This window comes from Pongo pygmaeus, chromosome 1 (assembly GCF_028885625.2).
Source record: "Pongo pygmaeus isolate AG05252 chromosome 1, NHGRI_mPonPyg2-v2.0_pri, whole genome shotgun sequence".
Lineage (NCBI taxonomy): Eukaryota > Metazoa > Chordata > Mammalia > Primates > Hominidae > Pongo > Pongo pygmaeus.
Genome location: NC_072373.2, coordinates 46,881,355 through 46,895,522, shown reverse-complemented (window position 1 = coordinate 46,895,522; position 14,168 = coordinate 46,881,355). Strand labels below are relative to the sequence as shown.

The window sequence follows — 14,168 nt, the reverse complement described above, 5'->3', positions numbered from 1 at the left end:
ATTTCGGGAGAGAGAGAAATCCCTCTATAATTTTACCCTCCAAAGTCAACTAGCATTTGGGGCATTCTATGCTGGTTTTTTTTCTGAGTATGTTTTACATGTTGAGACCATACTATATATAGTTTTTTTGAAGATTTTTTACATAAAATTTCATCATAAGCCTTTTCCTTTATTGTTTTTTATTATTAAATAGCTACATAGTATCCTACTACATGGTAACACCATAATTTGTTTAGCCATTCCACTATTAGACATTTAGGCAGTTTTCAACTTTTTGCTAGTAAAACACTGAGCATAAATGTTGGTCTTCATTTAAGGCAATGTTCTTACGAGCTTCCAAACTCTGCCCCCCATAATTCTGTCCTCTCCACCAAGCTCCTTCTGCTCCTCGGGGCTACGCACTTATTTCTCAACTCGAAGTCCCATGAGGGCAGATCCTGTGTTGGCAGCAGCACCGCTCGTGCCAAGCACACAGCGGGCACTTGGGGTATTTGTTGACTTGAGCTCCTCTGAGGGAACATAGCAGCATACACCCACAGGTATTCCAGGATGCAAGAATAAACAGCACAACTCCCTGAAGCATCCGTTTTACTGAATGGCAATTTACAGTATTTTTAAATTAAAACAAGCTGGAAATATAGAGTAGGATGCATACAGCACAAAAATTTAAAGAAAAAATGTGAGACTTTTCTCACTGCATGTTAGGGATGAGTTAACTCTCTTCTGGACTCAGGGTTCTTCTGAAGGAACATTTTAGGAGCTCTTAAGTTCTGTCTCTTCGTTTAAAAACCTGCTGAGATCCCCTCCCAGCCCTGGAGACTGCTCCAGCCTTAAGTACTTCTGGTGACCTGTACAGTGATGCAATGTAGGTTCATTCACCAAGCATTTATTAAACTCTTACTACCTGCCATGTTGAAATAGCCTTGACCCCAAAACTGGTCTTGAAGTGAAAAACCAAGGTCCACTGGACTTCACCTCTGGGGACAAAGAGATGGGTCCGGTTTGGCGGGAACTGCAAGTAGCCACACAAAGGGATAAAGATGTGTGTCCAGGGCCTTCCGCCATGTCCATCTCCCCTCACTTCTACCACACTGTTCAGGGCTCTGTGACCTTTTTTTAAAAAAACAGCTTTATTGAGATGTAATTCATATATGTCATCCATTAAAGTGTACCGTTCAGTGCATTTTATTGTATTCACAGAATCGTGGAACAATTAGCATAACCTAAGTTAGAACATTTTTGCCACCTCAAAAAGAAACCCAGTCCCATTAGCAGTCACTCTCCATTCCCATCCTCTTCCCAGCTCCAGCAACCACTACTCTACTTTCTGACTCTATAGATTTGTCTATCCTAAACATTTCCTATCAATGGAATTATAAAATATGTGGTCTTTGTGACTGGCTTCTTACATTTAGTATGATGTTTTCAAGGTTCATCTATGTTGTAGCATGTATCAGTATTTCATTCCCTTTTTATTGCCACATAATATTCCATTGTGTAGATAGAAAACATTTTTTTTTTTTTTTTGAGACAGGGTCTCACTCTGTCACCCAGCTGGAGTGCAGTGGTGCAACCACTTACTACAGCCTCCACCTCCAGGGCTCGAGTGATCGTCCCACCTCAGCTTCCTGAGTAGCTGGGATTACAGGTGCATGCCATCACACCAAGCTAATTTTTTAATTTTTTGTAGATATGGGGTCTCCCTATATTGCCCAGGCTGGTCTCGAGCTCCTGGCCTCAAGCAATCCTCCCACTTCAGCCTCCGAAATGTTGGCATTACAGGCATGAGCCACCGCACCTTGCCTAGAACATATTTTATATTTATCCATTCATCAATTTATAAATATTTGGGTTATTTCCACTTTGGGCTATTTTATAACTAAATATAGCTAATAATATCCCACTTGTGGGATATTATGAATAATGCTGCTATGAACATCCATGTATAAGTTTTTGCGTGGACATATGTTTTCATTTCTCTTGGGTATATACGTAGGTATGGAATTGCTGGGTCATAACTATGACATTTTAAGGTGCCAGCACCAATTTATGTTCCCACCAGCAATGTATGAGGGTTCCAAGTTTTCCACATCCCAGACAACACTTCTTATTTTTTTATTATACTTTAAATTTTAGGGTACATGTGCACAACGTGCAGGTTAGTTACATATGTATACATGCGCCATGTTGGTGTGCTGCACCCATTAACTCGTCATTTAACATTAGGTATATCTCCTAATGCTATCCCTCCCCCCTCCCCCCACCCCACAACAGGCCCCGGTGTGTGATGTTCCCCTTCCTGTGTCCATGTGTTCTCATTGTTCAATTCCCACCTATGAGTGAGAACATGCGGTGTTTGGTTTTTTGTCCTTGCTATAGTTTGCTGAGAATGATGGTTTCCAGCTTCATCCATGTCCCTACAAAGGACATGAACTCATTTTTTATGGCTGCATAGTATTCCATGGTGTATATGTGCCACATTTTCTTAATCCAGTCTTATCATTGTTGGACATTTGGCTTGGTTCCAAGTCTTGGCTATTGTGAATAGTGCCGCAATAAATATATGTGTGCATGTGTCTTTATAGCAGCATGACTTATAATCCTTTGGGTATATACCCAGTAATGGGATTGCTGGGTCAAATGGTATTTCTAGTTCTAGATCCCTGAGAAATCGCCACACTGACTTCCACAATGGTTGAACTAGTTTACAGTCCCACCAACAGTGTAAAAGTGTTCCTATTTCTCCACATCCTCTCCAGCACCTGTTGTTTCCTGACTTTTTAATGATTGCCATTCTAACTGGTGTGAGATGATATCTCATTGTGGTTTTGATTTGCGTTTCTCTGATGGCCAGTGATGATGAGCATGTGTCTTTTGGCTGCATAAATGTCTTCTTTCAAGAAGTGTCTATTCATATCCTTTGCCCACTTTTTGATGGGGTTGTTTGTTTTTTTCTTGTAAATGTGTTTGTGTTCATTGTAGATTCTGGATATTAGCCCTTTGTCAGATGAGTAGATTGCGAAAATTTTCTCCCATTCTGTAGGTTGCCTGTTCACTCTGATGGTAGTTTCTTTTGCTGTGCAGAAGCTCTTTAGTTTAATTAGATCCCATTTGTCTATTTTGGCTTTTGTTGCCATTGCTTTTGGTGTTTTAGACATGAAGTCCTTGCCCATGCCTATGTCCTGAATGGTATTGCCCAGGCTTTCTTCTAGGGTTTTTATGGTTTTAGGTCTAACATTTAAGTCTTTAATCCATCTTGAATTAATTTTTGTATAAGGTGTAAGGAAGGGATCCAGTTTCAGCTTTCTACATATGGCTAGCCAGTTTTCCCAGCACCATTTATTAAATAGGGAATCGTTTCCCCATTTCTTGTTTTTGTCAGGTTTGTCAAAGATCAGATGGTTGTAGATATGTGGCATTATTTCTGAGGGCTCTGTTCTGTTCCATTGGTCTATATCTCTGTTTTGGTACCAGTACCATGCTGTTTTGGTTACTGTAGCCTGGTAGTATAGTTTGAAGTCAGGTAGCGTGATGCCTCCAGCTTTGCAATCTATGACAGACCCACAGCCAATATCATACTGAATGGGCAAAAACTGGAAGCATTCCCTTTGAAAACTAGCACAAGACAGAGATGCCCTCTCTCACCACTCCTATTCAACATAGTGTTGGAAGTTCTGGCCAGGGCAATCAGGCAGGAGAAGGAAATAGAGGGTATTCAGTTAGGAAAAGAGGAAGTCAAATTGTCCCTGTTTGCAGATGACATGATTGCGTATCTAGAAAACCCCATCGTCTCAGCCCAAAATCTCCTTAAGCTGATAGGCAACTTCAGCAAAGTCTCAGGATACAAAATCAATGTGCAAAAATCACAAGCATTCTTATACACCAATAACAGACAAACAGAGAGCCAAATCATGAGTGAACTCCCATTCACAATTGCTTCAAAGAGAATAAAATACCCAGGAATCCAACTTACAAGGGACGTGAAGGACCTCTTCAAGGAGAACTACAAACCACTGCTCAATGAAATAAAAGAGGATACAAACAAATGGAAGAACATTCCATGCTCATGGGTAGGAAGAATCAATATCGTGAAAATGGCCATACTGCCCAAGGTAATTTATAGATTCAGTGCCATCCCCATCAAGCTACCAATGACATTCTTCACAGAATTGGAAAAAACTGCTTTAAAGTTCATATGGAACCAAAAAAGAGCCCGCATTGCCAAGTGAATCCTAAGCCAAAAGGACACTTGTTATTATGTCTTTTTGTTTATAGTAATCCTAGTGGAGGTGAAGTGGCATTTCACTGTAGTTTTGATTTGCATTTCCCTGATGTCTAATGATGTTGCATATCTTTTCATGTGCTTATGGGCCATTTGTATGTCTTCCATGGAGAAATACCTATTCAGATCCTTTGGTCATCTTAAAATATTTTGTCTTTTTATTATTGAGTTGTAAGAATTTTTATATATTCTGCATACCAGTTCCTTTTTGAACATATAATTCGCAAATATTTTCTCCCATTCTAGGGTTATATTTTCATTTTGTGTGTGTGGTGTTTTTTTGTTGTTTGTTTTGTTGTTGTTTGTTTTGACTCTTGCTGCCCAGGCTGGAGTGCAATGGCACAATCTCAGCTCACTGCCACCTCCACCTCCCAGGTTCAAGTGATTCTCCTGCCTCATCCTCCCAAAGTAGCTGGGATTATTTTAGGCGCTCACCACCATGCCTGGCTAATTTTTGTATTTTCAGTAGAGATGGGGTTTCACCATGTTAGCCAGGCTGGTCCCAAACTCCTGACCTCAGTTGATCCGACCTCCTCGGCCTCCCAAAGTGCTGGGATTACAGGCATGAGCCACTGTGCCTGGTCATATTTTCAGTTTTTAATGGTGTCCTTTGAAGCAAAAACGTTTTCAATTTTGATGATGTCCAATTTAGCTATTTCTTTTGCTGCCATATTTTTGGTGCTATATCCAAGAAACCATCACTAAACCTAAGGGCACTAAGGTTTACTCCTTTGTTTTCTTATGGGAGTTGCATAGTTTTAGCTCTCACATTCAAGTCTACAATCCACTTATTTTTTAAGACAGGGTCTCACTCTGTTACCCAGGCTAAAGTGCAGTGGCATGATCATGGCTCACTGCAGCCATGGCCTCCTGAGCTCAAGTGATCCTCCAGCCTCAGCCTCCTGAGTAGCTAGGACTACAGCCATGTGCCATTACACCTGGCTAATTTTTAATTTTCTTCTAGAAATTAGGTTCCATTATGTTTCTACAATCCACTTTGAGTATGGCGTAAGGAAGGGGTTCCCATTCATTCGTTTGTATGTGGATATCCATTTGGTATATAACATTTGTTGAAAAGACTATTCTGTCCTCCATCCAATTGTCTTAGTTCTCTTGTAAAATCTCAACTGACCACAAATATGAGGGTTTATTTCTGGACTCTCAATTCTATCTGTATGTCTAACCTCATGGCAATGCCACACTGGTTTTATTTTTTATTATTTTTTAATAGCACCTGCCTACTATTGACCATACTGTCGTGATTACTGTAGCTTTGTAGTAAGTTTTGAAATCAGGCAGAATGGGTCTTCCAACTTTGTTGTTTGTTTTTTGAGCCAAGGTCTCACTCTGTCACCCAGGCTGGAGTACAGTGGTGTGAACATGGCTCACTGCAGTCTTGACCTCCCAGGCTCAACTGATCCTCCCACCTCAGCCTTCTGAGTAGCTAGGACTACAGCCCCATGCCACCACGACTGGCTAATTTTTGTATTTTTGTAGAGAAGGGGTTTCACCATGCTGCCCAGGCTGGTCTCGAACTCCTGGGCTCATGCAATCCACCTGCCTTGGCCTCCCAAAGTGCTGGTACTACAGGCATGAACCACTGCACCAGGCCTGTTCTTCTTTAATCAGGATTGTTTTGGCTATTCTGGGTTCCTTGCATTTCCATATGAATTTTAGGACCAGCTTGTTAATTTCTACAAAATAGCTGGAATTTTGATAGGCATTGTGTTGAATCTGTAAGCTCAGGGATCATATCAACAATATTGAGTTTTCCACTATTTTTCCACTTATTTAGACCTTTAATTTCCTTCAAGATTGTTTTGTAGTTTTCAACTACAAATCTTGCACTTCTTTTGTTCCTAGGTATCTTATTCTTTTTGATGTCATTATAAATGGAATTGTTTTCTTAATTTCACTTTCAGATTGTTCGTTGCTAGCGTATAGCAATATAATAGATTTTTGTATCTTTGTATCTCAGTCTTATACCCTGCCACATTGCCGAACTCATTGGTTCTTCTTCTTCTTTTTTTTTTTTTTTTTTTCCAGACAGAGTCTCGCTCTGTCGCCCAGGCTGGAGGGCAGTGGTGCAATCTCGGCTCACTGCAACCTCTGCCTCCTGGGCTCAAGCAATTCTCATGCCTCAGCCTCTCTAGTAGCTGGGATTATAGGCATGTGCCACCATGCCCGGCTAATTTTTGTATTTTTAGTAGAGACGGGGTTCCATCATGTTGGCCAGGCTGGTCTTGAACTCCTGACCTCAGGTAATCCGCCTGCCTCCACCTCCCGAAGTGCTGGGATTACAGGCATGAGCCACTGCGTTCACCCTGAAATCATTTGTTCTAATAATTTGTGTGTGTGTGTGTGTGTGTGTGTGTGCGTGTGTTGGTGGATTCCTTAGGATTTTCTATATATAGAATCATGCAAATGAAGATAGTTTTCCATTTTCTTTTTCTTCCCTAATTGCCGTGGCTAGAACTTCCAGTCCACTGTTGAACAGAAGTGGTGACAGTGGGAATTCTTGTCTTTTTCCTGATCTTTGGGGGAAAATCTTTCAATCTTTCTTCATTTAATATAATGTAAGCTGTGGGCTTTTTGTAGATGCCATTTATCAGGTTGAGCCTAGCTCCTCCATTCTACCCTTGCCCCTGGATTGGCAGTCCTCCTCCCTTTTCTGCAGACAGCTCCCCACAGCCGGTCCACGGTCCCTACAGCACCCCACCCTCTCACTCTCCACTGCAGGGCGGGCAGGAGGCAGCATGGGCTGGGGGAAGAGGCTGAATGTAGTCCCAAGAATGTAGTCCCACTTGTCATTTGACTCCAAACAAATCCCTTTGTGAAACTTGATTTCTTCAATATAAAATTGTGGAAAATAATACCTACTTTTCAGAACTGCTGTGAAAATTTTAAAAATAAATTTGGTTGTGTCTGGCACATAGAGGGCATTCAATAAATGTGGGTTGGATGTGAATCTGAGAAGTGTTCATTGAACCTTATCTGAGGCACCTGGAAGTGGCCCTGGCACCGTAGAGGGACCCAAGGTTCATGGTGGATGCGGGCTTTCTCTCCAAGACTGACCATCCAGAAATGGTCCTGTAGCAAAGCAAAGCTGCTTGGAGTCAAATAAACCAGCCAGGAATGAAGACACTTAATGCTCCAGAGGTTCAGGGAACCTGCAGGCCAGGAATGCAGGAGGAGAACTGCATCTCAGGAGTGTTGGAGTCCAAGAAAAGGAGATTAGACTTCCCTCTATACTCAGCAGGAACCACTGAAGGGTGCTGAGCAGTTATAAGTGGGGTTTGTGAAGTTAGCTCCATGGAGAGTGGAGCAGGGAGGCTGGTTCCACAGACCGGAAATGGTAAAGACCTGTACTAGGGTGGGAAGGTAAGGAATGGAGTAGAGAGAACAGATGTGAGAGACACATTCATTCATTCATTCACTCACTCACTCAAGTATTTATTGAGCTCATATCATGCTTCCCTCATGGAATTTACCATGCACTTCACATAAGTGCATATAAAATTGTAATTATGAGAAGTGCAAGAAAGGAGAGCCATCTAGTGGTGGTGAGCATTTATAATGGGGCATACCTGAACTAATCTGGGAAAGCAAAAGTGCTTTCTTGAAAAATTGATGATTGAACTGAGTCCTGAAGGGTGAGTATTTACCCAGGTAAAGAGGAGATGAAAGGGCAGCCTAGGCAGAGAGCACAGCCTATACAAAGGCCTAGAGGTGGGCTGCAGTGTGGTGAGTGCAAAGCCTGAGAGGAGGCCAGGGCAGCTGGAGTGGATGGAGCATGGTTCAGGGTGAGGCTGGCAGGCTAGGCAGGGCAGGATCAGGGGCACCATAGGCTGCGTCAAGGAGTTTTGTCTTTCCCAAAGAGGAATGAGAAGCTGTGGGAGGCCTTTTAGGGTGGGGGCAGGGGTAACACGTACAAATGTATATTTTGAAAGTTTCACTTTGGCTGTCATGAGTAAAAAGACTAGGATGGAGCATAAGTCCAGAGGAAAGGGGGGAAAGAGTTGAAAACAGCCAATAACAAATGTCATCCCCGAGCTTTTATGAAAGACAGACGGCGTTCCCGGGGAATCCGCCAGAGGAAAGTGACTTAGAGCTGCAGAGAGGGAATGTGGGGAGTCCATGAAGCAGCAGCAGCAGATTGGAGGCTTTTCCAGACTCCAACAAAACCAGGAGGCCATAGCTGCCCAGACAGCAAAGGAATAGAAGATGCCTGAGAAGGAGGCTCTTGGTCAAAGGCAGGCATGGGCAGTGGGCCCAGAGAGTGGATGGGGTGGATTCAGGGCCCACCTCTCAGTTATGCACCCAGTACATGGCACCAGGTGCTGAGACCAGAAGCCTTGGGGTCATCCTTCCCATCCATGTGGGGTCACCCCCCACATCCCAGGTGTCTGCAAACTCATCAACCACCCACAATGCCTTCCAAATCCGGCCACTTTCCACCCTCCACCTGGAGTACCACAGTAGCCTATCTGGAAGCTTCCATTCCCCTCCACTCAGCCTGATCTCCACACTGCAGCCAGACTGATCTATTTAAAACCCTCCTGTGGCTTCTTGTCACATTTAGAATAAGATTCCTGCCTGGCCTGGCCCCTGGCTGGCTCCCACAGGCATTTCCTGTCCCTGCTCTCAGTCACTCAGTTCCTGCCACACTGGCCTCTTGCCACCAGCCACAAACCCACCAAACAGACCCCCATCCCACAGCCTTGGCACTTACTCTCCCTCAGCCTAGAATGCTCTTCCTGGAGAAATCTCCCTGACCTCCGGGCCACCATCAGCCCTTCTAGACTTCTTTTCCCACCATGGTCCGTGGTGCCTACAACTTGTTTGTAATTCCCTACACTCCCTTGGCATTTTTGTGGTATTCACCTGGCAAAGCGCCAGCCCTGGAGAAATCCCACTGACAGCTTTCTCCTTCTCCATGGCTACCCCCAACTGCTGAGCCCCCTGGTGAAAATCCCCCCACAGTACGAGGGCAGCGCGTGCTCCATCAGTCCCCAGGATCACCCAGGCCCTCTGCACTGCACAGAAACTGCAGGAAACGCCTCCCCACCAGCTTTGCCTCCTCCAGTTTCTGCAGGCCTGTGGCTCCCTCACACCCCTCCTCTCTCTTTGCTGTTATTTTAAAGAAAAATAGAAGTGAGAAATCTCTCAAAATGTCCCAACCTTGGGTCAAACCACAGACCTTTCCTCCTGACCCCTTGTCAGTTGAGGGCTTTTCCTCTGGTTAAGCCAGTTCCTGCTCCTGCGCAGGATCCCTCCTGACTTGTCAGAAGTCTTTGCCATCCCTGCCCTTTCTTGTGCCTAACATTTCCCCCTTCCCTCGGCTGAGGCTGGACCAGTCCAGTTTATCACATCACCCACCAAAAATGAGCCCCACCTGCTGCCTTGTTCTCCCCTTCCCTTGGTGACCCCACACACACACTTGCACACACATACACACGTGTGCACACACACGCACACATGGTCCCCATTTCGTCACGTCCATCTCACTCGTCAGCCCCTCCGTTGTGGCTTCTGCCCCATCCCTCTGCTGAAGTAGCTCTTTGTAAAGTCATGGATGATGAACACAAGGTCACTAAACCCAGGGCACATTTTCATTTTCCTTGAGCTGGACCCCTGAGCTGTGGTCACCAGCTGGCCACTGCCTGCTTTTGTCATAACTGTGACTACTCCTCCTTTGGTTGCCTCAGGCTTGCCCTTGAGGTCCTTCCCTTCTCAGCTGTGGTGTCTCCCTGTGTGGTTCCTTCCACACCCTGGCATCAGTGCCGTCCTCTTCTGTCAGAGTCAAACCACTTCTGAGCTCCAGGCCCACAGGTCAACTGGCCCCCGACATAGCCGCCTGATCTTCTGGGTCTCCTCTTGATCACCTCCAGTCAGTTCCGTATTTGCCACCAAGGCAATCTTCATAAAATGCAAAGCCAGTCATGTCGCCAAAAACGAAAAGCCATCCCAGGGACACAGGCCAAAAGCCCTAGCGTGGCCTACAGCCCCTCATGCTCTCCATCCAGCAGCACCTCAGCTTTCCCTCCCTGGGTTGCTAACACCAGCCTACACTCCTTCTTGTGTTTCCCCTAATACACTGTATTACCCTCCTCGGGGCCTTTGCACATGCTGTGCCCCCTTCATGGAGCCAAAGCCTATGATACAGTTTGGATCTGTGTCCCTGCCCAAATCTCATGTCAAATTGTAATCCCTGATGTTGGAGGTGGGGCCTGGTGAGAGGTGATTGGATCACAGGGTCAGATCTAGTGATAGTGAGTTCTCATGAGACTGGTCATTTAAAAGTGTGTAGCACCCCCCGACCCCCACTCCCCCGCCTCTTCCTCCTGCTCTGGCCATGTGAAGTGCTGGCTCCCTCTTCACCTTCCCCCATGATTGTAAGTTTCCTGAGGCCTCTCCAGAAGCCGAGCAGATGCCAGCATCATGCTTCCTGTACAGCCTGTAGAACTTCGAGCCAATTAAACCTCTTTTCTTTATAAATTGCCCAGTCTTAGGGTTTTCTTTATAGCAGTGCAAGATCAGACTAATACAGTCTACACATCTTTCTCAGCTCAAACAGCACTTCCAAGAACGCCTTCCTCCCCACACCCATGGCTCCCTCCTCCCCTACCCCACATCAAGGCCCCAACCACCTGCTTTCCCGGCTCTCCATTCTCATCCCCATGGTACTCATGCGGCTTGTGACTGTATAAGCAGCCACCTCATTTGTCTCGCTCACTGCTGTTGCTCTAGTGCAGGCGTTGGCCAACGGCAGTCCAGGGGCTAAATCCAGTCCCCCACCTAATTTTTGTAAATAAAATTTTGTTGGGATGCTCACTTGTTTATGCATTTTTTGTTGTTGTTGTTGAGACGGAGTCTCACTGTCTGCCAGGCTGGAGTGCAGTGGCACAATCTTGGCTCACTGTAACCTCTGCCTCCCAGGTTCAAGCGATTCTCCTGCCTCAGTCTCCCAAGTAGCTGGGATTACAGGTGCCCACCACATGCCCGGCTAATTTGTTGTAGTTTTGTAGAGACGGGGTTTCATCATGTTGGCCAGGCTGGTCTCGAACTCCTGACCTCAAGTAATCTGCCCACATTCAGTAAATATGTGGGTCTGTAAATGATCAAGCAGGACAGACTTTGAGATTGGGTCACATTATGTCATTTCACAGAAGACACTGAATTCTGTGGGGAAGTGGCCTTCCCAGGGTCCCCCCGTGCAGTACAGGCTGGCTCTGGGCCCAGGGCTCTTTCCACAAACCATGTTAAGACTCAGTCTTCATCAGGCTATATCCAGGGGCACCCACCCAAGCATAGATTGGGAAGGAACCAAGACCTGGTGTGAGTGTGTGTGTGTGTGTGTGTGTGTACAGTGAGACCCCAAAGCTGGCATGGGAAGTGGGGGCACTGCACACAGCTTTGGGAACTTCCCACCCTTCCTCTCCTCTTGCAGCAGGCCTGGGACCACAGAGAGTCAGACGTACCCCCTTATGAGCCATTTCACCTCGGGTGGTTTCTTTCACCTCTCTGAGTGTCAGACTTCTTAACTATTGGAATGCAGCTTTTATTCCTAAACCCTCGAGTTGAGGCTGGGATTAAATGAGATGTTGCATGGGTAGAGACCGCATGTCCTTCCCACAGCCCACATCTGCCCAGCACTGCTTATTTTTCCAAGGCTGCCCTTGGGTTGCATTTCCATTTTCCCTGGGAGACACGCCAGTAGCTGAGAGACCAAGATTCCCTCGGCTGATTCTCCTTCTGATGTGACCCCCTATCACCTGGCTCTGCTGTCCCTTCTAGAGTCAGAGAAAAAAAAATGTAAAAAGAAGGAAAACAGCAGGAGCCCTTTCATAGCCCACATGCCACCCAAGACTCCTGGAGGCCCGGAGAAGTGAAGCCAGTTGTCCAAGGTCGCACAGGCATTTGGTGGAGGAAGAATCTAAATCCCTGGACCCCTAGTCCAGTGCATCCTTCCACAGCCCAGCAGCCTCCTTTGCCTCCAGGACTATTTCCCCCACTCTAGGTGGCAGGGCTCCCATGGCTGGGGAGGAATGGCGGCGAGAATGGTGTGAGGGAGAGCCAAATTATCAGGAACTCACAGCTGCCTCGCCTCCCGCATGGCTGGGAGCTGCAGTCCCGGGGAGAGCAGCCAGCTGGAAGACTTGAGGAAGATAAATGGATCAGGGTGCCAGGGCTCCCAGGACAGAGTAAACTCCTCTGTCTGGTCAGAATCACCCAAGCAGGAAAGCATGAAATGGCGCCATTAGGTGAAGGCTGCAGCTGTCCGTGGAGGGAGGCGGGGGTGGGGAGAGATGCCTGCTCCCAGCCTGCTGGGCCACAGGTCGAGGTCTGAAGAGGTAGGGGCCTGGGAGGCCCCAACAAGGGAGAAGACATACAAGGGAAGGGACTGAGGAAGGGTCTCTCAGGCTTGGCCTGCATCAAGATCCCCTGGGGAATTTGTTAAAATGCAGACCCTCTGCCATTGCACCCTGTCTCCCAGAGCCTAACTCAGAAAACTCAGTGGACTGGAATGTGCCCAGGAATCTGCATTGTAATAAGCACCCCCATTTCCTCTGATGCAGGTGATCTGGGCACCACACTTTGAAAAAATGAGGTTCTAAGTAATTCAGAAAGACTTGCCAGAGAGGTCAAAGTCCAAGCCCAGTTGCTGGAGTAAAATAAGCCTCAAAGGCACTGCGGACCTGGAGGGCATCAGGGCAGGGCAGGCAGGAGGACACTGGTGGCAACAACAGGTTCAATCACCATAGCTCTGTTTGGTGAGCACACAGATGTTCTCATCTAACCCACCTGGGAGGAGGGCACAATTACCAGCATCATTTCAAAGACAAGGCAAATTCTGCTCAGACAGGTAGTAAGTGACCTGCCCAAGGTCACACAGTTGATCAGAGTAAAGATCCGGGTCTAAATTTGACTCAGGCCAGGTCTCCTGCTCAGGAGCAAGGTAGGGGGCCCAGTCCTCAGGGAAAGCTCAGGAAGGGGGAATCTCCAATAGTGGGAAATGATGCTGGAGCAGCAGGGGTAGACCAGAAGCAAGGTCACTAAACAGAATCCACGCAGGAATTCCCTTCTCTCCCTGGTCCACTGGCCGCTGTCCTTCTGTCTGCCCAGGATGGCCACGTGGCCCCTGTGACAGTGTCAGTCCCAAGCACTCAGGCCTCTGCAAGTGGCCCCAGGGCTGGGAGCAATGGGTCCAGGAGGAACCATGCTTGGCATGCATGTCCCTGCACAGACCCTAGAACATGCTGGGGTCTTGGAGTACTAGTTAACTGCCTCTGGCCCCCTTTGCTAGGGAGAACAGCCACACTTGGCCTGGAGTGGGTGAGGAGTTGGAGAGCAGGTGACAACCTGGTTGGCTTATCCTTTATCTTATCCTTTTTTTTTTTTCCTATCATGTAGAGAGCTGTCAGGGCAGAAAGCAGGACTTCAGGTGAGTATCAAAAAGAATGCTCTCAACAGAGAGCCTAGGGATACGCCGGGATGGGGAGTGCAGGGGGAAGGGGCCACCATCTCTCCCCCTATTATGAGCCCTCTTATAGCAAGCAGAAACAACATGTCTAGAGGCTCTCTCTTTCCTTAACTCCAAATGCCCAGATATGCTCAGAGCTCAGCCACAGTTCTTGTACCTAAACTAAAGGGAGACTTGATTGACAATCAAGTTGAGTAGGAGGGAAGGGGAGCTAGGCTGGAGGAGGAAGGTGGGGTGAGACAACCTCGCACACTCACACTCAGACTCTCAGTAGTTCCGGGATGTTCTGCTTTGAGGGTCTTCACTCTGCCCATGGTCAGCCCATGTGGGAGAATCACAGAAGGCCCAGATGCCCTGGAGCTTTGCTCTGTGTGGGTGAACAGGGAATGATCTCCAAGGGAG

The 14,168-nt window shown here is 46.7% G+C and overlaps 1 protein-coding gene across 4 annotated transcripts in view; it reads right to left on the bottom strand.

Annotated features, from left to right (window-relative positions):
* Positions 1-14,168, bottom strand: part of SYT2 (synaptotagmin 2) — a 119,293-nt gene that overhangs the window by 15,540 nt on the left and 89,585 nt on the right. The gene's annotated exons all lie outside the window — the stretch shown is intronic.